The sequence below is a fragment of the Cnephaeus nilssonii genome (genome assembly GCF_951640355.1).
Source record: "Cnephaeus nilssonii genome assembly, chromosome: 6".
Taxonomy (NCBI): Eukaryota; Metazoa; Chordata; class Mammalia; order Chiroptera; family Vespertilionidae; genus Cnephaeus; species Cnephaeus nilssonii.
Genome location: NC_137077.1, coordinates 47,505,216 through 47,517,483, shown reverse-complemented (window position 1 = coordinate 47,517,483; position 12,268 = coordinate 47,505,216).

The window sequence follows — 12,268 nt, the reverse complement described above, 5'->3', positions numbered from 1 at the left end:
TGGGCTGATGGACCACAGGGATGGGTTGGTCGGCTGAGCGGCACTTCTGCTCTGGGAGCGCACTGACCACCAGGGGGCAGCTCCTGCGATGAGCAACTTCCCCCTGGTGGTCAGTGCATGTCACAGCGACCAGTTGACCAGTCGTTCAGTTGCTTAGGCTTTTATATATAGAGATAGATTTGTTAGCTTAATTTATAACATTAAAATATTTAGTATGTGAATCTCCATTGTAGTTTTGCCCTAGCCCCCACAAGCAATAGGGGCAGATTTGAGGATTTCCCCCTCTTACTCTCTCCCCACACTTATACCTCATTCCCATCTCCCTTCTGCCAAATTTAACTTGATAATTTTTCCTAGTTCAATTTTTAGTTCTCACAACACTGTGACTATATATTCCATTCAGAATTGAACTATGTAGAAAACTTTGGTTACTCTTCCTTTCCTGCACAATTTTTTCCCCTGGAATGAATAATTATCTTGTCTTTTTAATTTACTTAGTTGTCTATGTATTTATCACAAAATCTGCCTTAGAATCTTCTCCAAACTGTCTAAATATTTCCTCAATATCTAGATACAGCAGATATTCTATCACTTTCACCTTCTTGAAGACATCTCTGCTGGAGCCTCTGACTTGCTCCACTCTGAGGGTTTATCCTCTATCCTTGCTGAACATCTGGCAACCTAGCATCTCCTCTCTCATCCTCCTGGCTATTTTCTTTGCCTCTCTCCTTTGTTGGATCTTTCATTTGCCATATTCAATGTCTTTCTCTTTCTTGATTTATTCCCTCTTTTGGGAAAAAAACTATCTTCCAGAAGGTTCCTGAGACAGGGGGTGATGTATTGTTTGGAAACTTTGCATGTTTGACATGGCCGTTGTTCTACTCAGTCACTGGATTGATTGTGTAGCTAGGAATTGACTTTCTTGGGAATTGTGAAGGCATTGGGGCATTACCTTCTCATTTTCATCATTGCTCTTGAGATGAAGCCTTTTAATCCTTATTTTTTGTAAGTGACTTTCTCCCCCTCTCTGAACATCTTGTCTCCAGTGTTCTGAAATGGCAATATGTTTTGGTGAGAGGCTGTTTGTTGTGCTGGACACTCAGTGCCCCTCACTTCTGGGAAATAATCTTGAACCATCCCATTGGTGATTTCTTCCCTTCCATTTTCTCTGTTGTTTCTTTTTTTTTTTTTTTTTCAAATATATTTTTATTCATTTTTATTTCTATTGATTTCAGAGAGAGGAAGGGAAAGGAAATGAAAGATAGAAACATCAATGATGAGAGAGAATCACTGACCAGCTGCCTCCTGCACGCCTCCCACTGGGGATGGAGCCTGCAACACGGGCATGTGCCCTTGACCAGAATCAAACCCAGGACCTTTCAGTCTCAGGCCAACGCTCTATCCACTGAGCCAAACCGGCTAGGGCTGTTGTTTCTTTTTTGAAACTCCTATAATTCAGATGGATGGTTCTGCTGGACTGGTTCTTCTAGTTTTTTAATTTTTCTCTCCTACTTTCCATCTTTTTACTTTGTTTTCTTGGATATTTTCTCAATTTTATCTTCCCATCTTCTCAGTTTTATCTACTGAGAAATATTCTGAGTCTCACTATTTTAAAGATGTTCATTACTCTCACCTGTTTTTTTATTCTCTGGATATTCATTTATAGCATCTCATTTGTTTCAGAGTTGCAATAGCGTATCTTATCTCTGAAGCTATTATAATTTTATTTAAGTTTTCTTCTTTCTGCATAATCTCTGTTTTCTATAAACTTCTTTTTCTGTTGTTTTGGTCTCTTTCAAGTTAGATTCTTTTCTTGAAGGTTTTATAATCCTTGGTTGTCTGTTCACATGTCAGGATGGGTTACCAGAAAGCCTATTGGAAGCGTTTGTGCTCTGCGGGTTCCGGTACATGATGGTACATGTTGGCCACAGCTTCACTGCAGGGAACCTCTGTTGTCAGCATCTTTAGGACTTCCTTCTTTGGGTGGTAAGCCATCTGGCACAATCAATTCTGTTTTACCATATGGTTACCCCACTGCTGCCTTAGGATCCATCTTTCTCTAGTCTAAGTCAGTAACCACTCATCCACATGCTATCCAGCTTCTTAAAGTATTTGGCTCTTATCTCCTCTTCTGTTTCCCTGTCCTTAAAAAATCCCTTTGCTCTAGTTTTAGTGTATTATTAGTGGATCAAGATTAGATACATGTGTTCAATCTATCATTTTTACCCAGAAATTTTAAATATAGTTTAACTTATTTTTAAAAGGTTTTAAATAACCCAATTATGTTTCTGGTAGAGTTTTAGTCTTACAGAAGCCAGGAATTGAACCATGACCTCCTGGTTCATGGATCCATGTGCAACCACTGAGCAACACCAGCTGGGCAACATTGAATGATTTTATAACACAGAGATATGATGAAGTTGATCTTACATAAATGAATTCTAATAATATATTGCTTTTACCTCTTTTAGATAAAAATGTTCTACAAATGGTTTTTCTTGGAAAGGGGGTTGGCTGTGTTTCTTATTATTTTGGCTGCGTTTTTATTTTTGTTTTCTTTTGGCTCCATTTTTTTTTAATGTTTTTTTTTTAATGTTTTATTGATTTTTTTACAGAGAGGAAGGGAAGAGGGATAGAGAGTTAGAAACATTGATCAGCTGCCTCCTGCACACCCCCTCCTGGGGATGTGCCCGCAACCAAGGTACATGCCCTTGACCAGAATCAAACCTGGGACCCTTCAGTCCGCAGGCCGACGCTCTATCCACTGAGCAAACCGGTTAGGGCTAGGCTGTGTTTTTTATTTTATTTTTTTATTATTATTATTATTTTTTTTTTAAATATATTTTATTGATTTTTTTACAGAGAGGAAAGGAGAGGGATAGAGAGTTAGAAACATCGATGAGAGAGAAACATCGATCAGCTGCCTCCTGCACACCCCCTACTGGGGATGTGCCCGCAACCAAGGTACATGCCCTTGACTGGAATCGAACCTGGGACCTTTCAGTGCGCAGGCCGATGCTCTGTCCACTGAGCCAAACCAGTTAGGGCTATTATTATTATTTTTAATATATGTTATTGATTTTTTACAGAGAGGAAGGGAGAGAGATAGAGAGTTAGAAACATCGATGAGAGAGAAACACTGATCAGCTGCCTCCTGCACACCTCCTACTGGGGATGTGCCCGAAACCAAGGTACGTGCCCTTGACCGGAATCGAACCTGGGACCTTTCAGTCCGCAGCCCGACGCTCTATCCACTGAGCCAAACCGGTTTCGGCAAGGCTGCATTTTTTAAAAAACATTTACAAACATCTCTCCTGGGCTAGTGATCACCTAATTATGGCCCTTGAACTGTGGTGAAGGTGTTATTGGCCACAGAGCTGCATGGGACAGGAGCTTGGAAAAGGGAGCATCCCAGCCCCAAGGTAAAAGGAATGAAAGTAGAGAAGATTTTCAACCGCTGGTGTGGCTCAGGAACCAAGAGGTCACCGGTTCAATACCTGGTCAGAGCATATGCCCGGGTCATAGGCTCGATCCACAGTGGGGGCCATGCAGGAGGCAACCAATTGATGACTTCCTCTCTACCGATGTTCCTATCTCTCTATCCCTCTCCCTTCCTCTCTCTCTATAAATCAATAAAAATATATTAAAAAAATAAAGTAGAGAAGACTTTCCACCAAAAAGGTGAAAAGAGGAAGGGCTAGTTTCTTGTATCCTCCAGTACCCTCCTAATTAACTTCCAGCCCCTTGCACTGTCTGCCCACAATCCCATCACAGTCTTAGGCATTATAAAACATTACATTTTTATTTTTTAAACATTATTACATTTTAAAAAATCAGTTTTATTGAGGTATAATTTACATATAATAAAATTCACCAATTTTAAGTGTACAGTGCATTTTCACAAATGTATACATACAGTCATGTAACCACCACCATAATCATGACATAAACATTTCCTTCACTCAGAAACTTCCTTTTGTTCTGTGGTCAGTGTCTTTCTCCTCTTCTGGCTCCTGGCATTTACTGGTCTGCTTTCTGTCATAATTTTGCCTTTCCAGGATTTCAGATAAGTGGAATCATAGTTTGTAGTAGTTTGTGTCTGGCTTTTTTCACTTAGCATAGTGCTTTTGAGATTATCCATGATGTTGCATGTGTGGAAGAAAAGGGGCCACATGCTAACCTGACTAACTCAGGGAAGGTCTGTGTGGCAGCCTTGCAAACTCATAGACCTAAAGTAACCACAAAGGTCCTAGCCCGTTTGGCTCAGTGGATAGAGCATCGGCCTGAGGACTGTAAGGGTCCCAGGTTTGATTCCGGCCAAGGGCACATGCCTGGGTTGCAGGCTCGATCCCCAGCAGGGGGCGTGCAGGTAGCAGCCAATCAATGATTTTCTCTCATCATTGATGTTTCTCTCTCTCCCTCTCCATTTCTCTCTGAAATCAATAAATTTTTTTAATTAAAAAAAAAAAGAATTATAACCTTTAAAATTTTTAAATAAAAATAAAGTAACCTCAAAGGATGGTCTGAAATTAAAACCTTTTAATTCAAAAGCAGTTTATCGTGGGTAGTCATGTCCTAGGCCAGTATCTTCCATGACAGAGATCAATTTCAATCTTTACTGAGCCTACTGTCTTTTTGGATCTAAGATAACTTATCTATAGAATGTCAGGGTAACTTGTAACTTCCCTTTTTTCAGACCCCTCAGGGCACAACCAATGTGCCAGGGCGGAGCCCACAAATTCCCTCATTGTTATTGTTATCTTGTTAATTGTTCACTGTTAACTATCCTGTACCTACCTATGTAAAAGAAGTATGTGTCTGTCATTTTACTTTTTATCCAATCCCAGAGGTCCCCCCCACCTTTCTCCCACCTCCCTAATCTACCACCAATGGATTCTGTGTAACCCACTTATGTCTCCTTTGATTGTAATGTATAAAACAAGGTGAAAAACTGCCATTCTCCGAAACATTAATTATCCCAATAAGTTGAGATTCTGCTTCCAGGCACATACATACCACAATATTTGGTATGTTTCTTACATACCACAATATTTTTTGTGGTATGTAAGAAACATCCTAATAAAAAATTTCATAACTTAATTTTTACAATATCCTGTTTATACATAATTATTAATAACAAACACAATGTTCGATAATAACTGATTACTATAATCGTGTTGCATTCATTTCCCTTACGTGCCTTACTCGCAAGCACACCATTTCTCTCCACTAATGCTAGCAGCGAATATTTTAGCAGCTGATTGCCACGTCATTAGTTTTGGACTGACTTGTTTGGTGTGCGCAACAGGAACTATTTCGCTTTCGGAGAACAAGAAAAATATGTTTATTTGCATTATGCTTATTAATTTGTGCAGTTATTCAGTGTCTGGTAAGTTATGTTCAAGAAAGAATATTAATTTTTATTAAAATGTTCTATTACTTTATGTTAACGATTACTCATTTATTTCAGCCCTTTATATTCAGCATGTCTCTATCGAAATAAACCTACGTTTCTATGAAAATTGAAGCTTTTGTTTTTTTGCAGCCCACAGAAACTTAAACCTTGTTTATTTGGCCCGTGTTAGCCTTTGAGTTTGACATGCTTGACTTAGGTTGTTTGCTGGCTTGTGCTATAATAAAGCTGCTTATGAATGTTGCTGGATAGGTCTTTGTGTGGATATATGTTTTCATTACTTAGGAGTGGGATTACTGGGTTGTACAGAAATGTATATTTAACTTTAAAAATCTGCAAAACTGCCGAAACCGGTTTGGCTCAGTGGATAGAGCGTCGGCCTGCGGACTCAAAGGTCCCAGGTTCGATTCCGGTCAAGGGCATGTACCTTGGTTGCGGGTACATCCCCAGTGGGGGGTGTGCAGGAGGCAGCTGATCAATGTTTCTAACTCTCTATCCCTCTCTCTTCCTCTCTGTAAAAAATCAATAAAATATATTAAAAACAACAACAACAAAAAACACCTGCAAAACTGTTTTCCAAAGTGCCTGTGCCATTTTGCATTCTCACTAGTAATATATGAGGGTTTCACTTTACCAACATCCTCCTCAACACTTGGTATTGTCACATTTTTAATGGACTCATCCTTGTCAGACTTGGCATCTCCTTGTGGTTTTAACTTGCATTTTCCTAACAACTAATGATGTTGAGAATCTTTTCAGGTGCTTATTTACCGTTTATATATAAATTTTTTTAAAAATATTTTTATTGATTTCAGAGAGGAAGGGAGAGGGAGAGAGAGAGAAACATCAATGATGAGAGAATCATTGATCGGCTACCTCCTGCACACCTCCTACTGGGGATCAAGCCCACAAACCAGGCATGTGCCCTGACCGGGAATCGAACCATGACCACCTGGTTCCTAGGTCGACTCGAAACCACTGAGCCACACCGCCCAGGCCGGGCTGTATATCCTCTTTAGTGATGTATCTATTCAAATCTACCCATTTAGAAAACTGGATTATTTTCCTTCTTGTCATTGAGTTGTAATGGTTCTATATATATTCTGAATACAAGTCCTTGGTCAAACATGTGTTTTGCAAATAATTTCTTTTCCTTTTATATCTATGTTTGTGAGGGATATTGGATTTTTTTTCCTAATTTTTGTCTTGCTTAAGTAGCAAGGTAATGCTAACCTCATAAAATGATTTGAGAAGTAGTCCCTGACATTCAATTTTCTGGGAGGGTTTATATAGAACTGTATTTTTTTTTCCTTAAATGCTTGGCAAAATTCATCAATTAAGCCATCTGGGGCTGGAGTTTTCTTAGAGGGAAAGGCTTTTAGTTACAAATCCAGTTTCTTTAGTAGGGCTTTTCAGGTTTTCCCTTCTTTAATGAACCTTGATAGGTTGTGTGTTTCAAGGAATTTGTTCAACCAACTTTATTGACAAAGTTTTTTTATAATACTCCCTTATTATTGCCACTGTAGAGTCTATAGTGATGTCCCTTCTTTCATTACTGATGTTGATAATTTGTGTCTTCTTTTTTTCCTGGTAAAATATAGCTAGAGTATATCAATTTTTTTTCAAAGAACCAGTTTTTTGGTTGCATTGATTTTCTCCATTTTTGTTTTTTGTTTTATTGATTTCTACTCAGCCTTATTATTTCCTTCTGCTCACTTTGAGTTTCTCTGTTCTTTTCTAGTTTCTCTCTCTAAGCAATGCTTTAGCAGCATCTCACAAATTTTGTTTTCATTTTCACTCAGTTCAAATTATTTCATAATCCTTATTATTTCTTCTTTGACTCATGGGTTATATAGACGTATGTTTAATTTACAAATACTTGGGAATTTTCTAGATAGCTCTCAATTATTGTTTTATAGTTTAATTCCATTGTGGTCAGAGAACATACTTTGTATGATTCTAAGTTTATTGATATTTGTTTTACGGCCCAGACTATTGGTAACCGGAACGGTGAGCTGAGGTGTTTTCTCGGGGTCGTGTCTCGCGAAACCGAAGAATGAGCTCCGCGGACTAGAAGATTTAAGCAAAAGTGTGGAAAATTTATTACAAGCAGATTCAGACTCTCCCCCAAAAAAGAGGGCCCCAAGAATGGGTTGCCTGCAAGTCGTTCTAGGAGTATAGTAGGTGTACCGGTTAATAATGCGGATTTTTTTCAATAGGTGGAGTTACACATATGTTGATATATATGTGATTTGATATGTATGCTATTTTGTTGTATTGCTCCTTCAGATTACCACTTGTTCCAATTGATGGCACACGCACTTTCTGAGCAGCACTTCAAAACGTACGAAGAAGTGGAAAATTGGGTCTCTGAATGGTTTGCCTCAAAACAAGAAAAGTTCTATTGGGACGATATCCACAAATTACCTGAAAGATGGGGGAAATGTGTAGCTATCGATGGACATTACTTTGAATAAAGCACTTTTGATGTTTCTCTTGAAATTGTCGTGTTTTCTTTTATTACAAAATCTGCATTATTACGGTTAATAATACAGATAAACTATTAACCATTAATAATGCAGATTAACCATTAACCAGTTAATGATACAGATTAATTATTAACCAGTTAATAGTGCAGATTAACCATTAACTGGTTAATGCAGATTATTAACTGGTTAATGATGCAGATTAATTATTAACTGGTTAATAATGCGAATTAAATTAACTGGTTAAAAATGTGGATTAATTGCCGTGGCCGGTTTGGCTCAATGGCTAGAGCATCGGCCTGCGGACTGAGGGGTTCTGGGTTCAATTCTGGCCAAGGGCACATGCCTGGGTTGTGGGCTCAATCCCCAGTGGGGGGTGTGCAGGAGGCAGCCAATCGATGGTTCTCTCTCATCATTGATGTTTCTATCTCTCTCTCCCTCTCCCTTCCTCTCTGAAATCAATAAAGAAATATATTTTTTTAAATGCAGATTAACCATTAACCGGTTAATAATGCAGATTAACAATTAACCGGTTAAAAATGCAGATTAATTACTAACCGGTTAATAGTGGGAATTAACTATTAACTAGTTAATAATGAGGATTTTGTAATCCTAAGAAAACACGATAATTTCAAGAGAAATATCAAAAGTGCTTTATTCAAAGTAATGTCCATTGCTAGCTACACATTTCCCCCATCTTTCAGGTAATTTGTGGATACCATCCCAATAGAACTTTTCTTGTTTTGAGGCAGACCATTCAGAGACCCAATTTTCTTTTTTGTTGTTGTTGTTGCCAAGATATTCTATATTTTGAGTAATATTTCAAGAGATGGTGCTTAAAGCACATTTACATACATACCTGCCCTTCTTCCAACATTAATGGTTTTATTTTGATGTCTTTTTTTAAAAAATATATTTTATTGATTTATTACAGTGAGGAAGAGAGAGGGACAGAGAAGGGATAGAGAGTTAGAAATATCAATGAGAGAGAAACATCGACCAGCTGCCTCTTGCACACCCCCTACTGGGGATGTGCCCGCAACCAAGGTACATGCCCCTGACCGGAATCGAACCTGGGACCTTTCAGTTCGCAGGTTGACGCTCTATCCACTGAGCCAAACCGGTTTTGGCTATTTTGATGTCTTGACGCATGCTATTATAGAAGTCATTCATGGCGCTATTTAGTTTTTGGTAGTCAACTTCATGATCTAAAAAGGGACTATACCCTTTTTATAATAACCCAGAAGCAACCTGGATCTTCAATCTTCAGCACCAGGACCTCGAGCATCTTCCCAGCGCCTCGCTGCACCCCGCGGGTTCGCCCTGGGATGGTAACACCGTCACGGCCTCGCCCCTTTTCGGGTCAGAGACCCAATTTTCCACTTCTTCGTACGTTTTGAAGTGCTGCTCAGAAAGTGGGTGTGCCATCGATCAGAGCAAGTGGTAATCTGAAGGAGCAAGTTCTGGTGAATACAGCGGGTGGGTTAATACTTCCCAGGCAAGATCTTTTAACGTGTCTTTAACTGGTTTTCAAGTGTGTGATGGCACGTTATCACGAAGCAAAATTACTTTGCCACGACTTCTGGCCCAGGTCATTTTACGATCAAAGCGTGATTCAAATTGATTATTTGTTGTCGGTAGCAATCTGTATTAATGTTTTCACCTGGTTTTAGAAGCTCATCATACACCACACCTTCCTGATCCCACCAAACGCAGAGCATTGTCTTCTTTCCAAAGTGATTTGGCCTTGTAGTCAATGTTGATGGTTGACCTGGATCAACCCATGATTTTGTGCATTTGGGATTCTCAAAATAAATCCACTTTTCATCGCCAGTCACAATTCGATGCAAAGACTTTCTTTCGTGCCGTTGAAGCAACATTTTACTGATGACTTTTTGGTTTTCCACTTGTCTTTCGTTCAGTTGATGTGGCACCCATTTCCCTTCCTTTAAAGTCTTTCCCATTGCTTGTAAATGGGAAAGTGTTTTCTGAGCAACGTTTAATCTTTTTGCAAGTTGCTTTTGAGTTTGACACGCATCTTCATCCAATAATGCTTGTAATTGTTGGCCTTCAAACTTTTTCAGTTGACCTAGACATTCTTTGTCTTTCACATCAAAATCATCACTTTTAAAACGTTTAAACTAGCGTTCACAAGTATCTAAAGATGGAGCATGTTCACCATAAGCTTCCCGAAGTATACGATAACTTTCAGCTGCACTTTTCTTCAAAATAATGAATCAAAACTTCCTGCAAATGCTCTTTTTTTGGCACAAAATTAGACATTTTTAAGCGTAAAAATATCTATGATGTTAACACCTTCAGCAAATTTGACATATGAAGTTTTGAAGCTTGTTGTCAATACAACAAAATAGCATATATATCAAATCACATATATATCAACATATGTGTAACTCCATCTATTGAAAAAAAAAACCCCGCATTATTAACCAGTACATCTCGTATATGTGCTACAAGCCTGCTTCATATCTATGTCACCACCTGATTGATTCCCTCATTGGTTTTGCCCAGCAACAGACCTGAACTTTCTCTGTTTCTCTGTGTGCATACACCTTGTTTACTGCAGGCCCTTCCTTGGTTTCCTATGCCTCTTGCTCTGTATCCAAAAACATTTTACTTTTTTCAGCATGGTTGGTTTCTGTTATCAGGCTTGCTAAACTGCCATATCTGCCACTGTCCATGTTCCACCTGCCTTTTGTTTCCCACTGGACCCCTGCCCTATCTGCCTATGTTTCAAGCTAATTTCTCTCACTATTGTTCCACATGTATTTGGAAATAATATATGTCTTGCTGTTGTTGGATGTTCTATAAATGTTGTTAACATAAAAACATTCAAACCTGTAAAGAATTTTTGTGAGTTTATTTGAGCCAAACTATTGACAATTGTCAGGAAGCAGAACCTCAACCAATTGAGATAACGCTCTGGAGAATGGCGGGTTATATCTATATCTATACACTAGAGGTCCAGTGCACAAATTCGTGCACAGGTGGGGTCCCTTGGCCTGGCCAGCGATCGGGGCTGATCAGGGCCATCTTGCCCCTCAGGGCACAACCAACATATCACACCAGAGACCATAAATCTTCTTGTTTTGTTATCATGTTAATTGTTGACTGTTAACTATATGTAGGTAAAAGATGTATATGTCTATCATTTTACTTTTCATCCATACCCAGAGGTTTCCCCGCTTTGCTTTCTTCTACCTCCCTCTAACCTATCAACAATGAATTTCATGTAACTTACTTGTGTCTTCTCTTTTAATTGTAATGTATAAAATAAGATACAAACCTGCTATTCTCTGGAGCATTATCTCAATGGGTTAAGATTTTGCTTCTGGGCAATTGTCAAATTGCTTTTGGGCAATTGTCAAATTGCTTCTGGGCAATTTGAGTTTGGCTCAAATAAACTCACAAAAATTCTCTATAGGTTTGAATGGTTTTACGTTGATATTTTTTAAAAATATTTTTAAATTAATTTCAGAGAGGAAGAGAGAGATAGAAACATCTATGATGAGAGAGAATCATTGATCGGCTGTCTCCTGCATGCCCTCTGCTGGGGATAGAGCCCACAACCAGGGCATGTGCCCCGACCAGGAATCTAACCATGACCTCCTGGTTCATAGGTTGATGCTCAACTGCTGAGCCACATCAGTGGGGCCATAGGTATCTTTTTATTTAAAGTGTGTTTCTTATAGACAGCAGATAGTTGAGTCTTGGGTTTTAATTGAATCTTACAATATTTATTTTTTAATTGGATGTTTAGGTCATTTATATGTAATTTAATTATCAGTATGTTGGGTTTAAAAGGGAGAAGAAAGGAAGGGAGTGGGAAAGGGGGGAAAAAAGGAAAGGACCCTGGATTGGGAGTCAGGAAACCAGGTCGAAGTCCTGACTGTACTTCCCAGCTCTGTAACTTTAGGTAAATCTCCTTACTCCTCTGAGCTGTAGTTGCCTAGCACATGTTTGTAAGGATGAATAAGTTATTTATAAACTACAATATGCTCTGAAATTGTAAGGATTAAAGAATTATCCTGTGACAGACATATAGACAGGTATCATAAACCAGGGTATGAGTAGCTCAGAGACAGATCTCATTTGTTTCTACATTTCCAGCACCTAGCCCTGTGCCTGGCACATAGAATGATACCAGTAAGTGTTGTTGAGTGAATGAGTCAATGAAAGAAGTAACTTTGGGAAGGTGGGTAGGGGCTAGGAGGAGGTGGGGAAGGGGAGGAAATGGGAGATATCTTTAATACTTTCAACAATAAAAATATATTTAAAAATAAATAACAACAACAACAAAATAACAGCCCTGACTGGTTTGGCTCAGTGGATAGAGCGTCAGCCTGCAGAC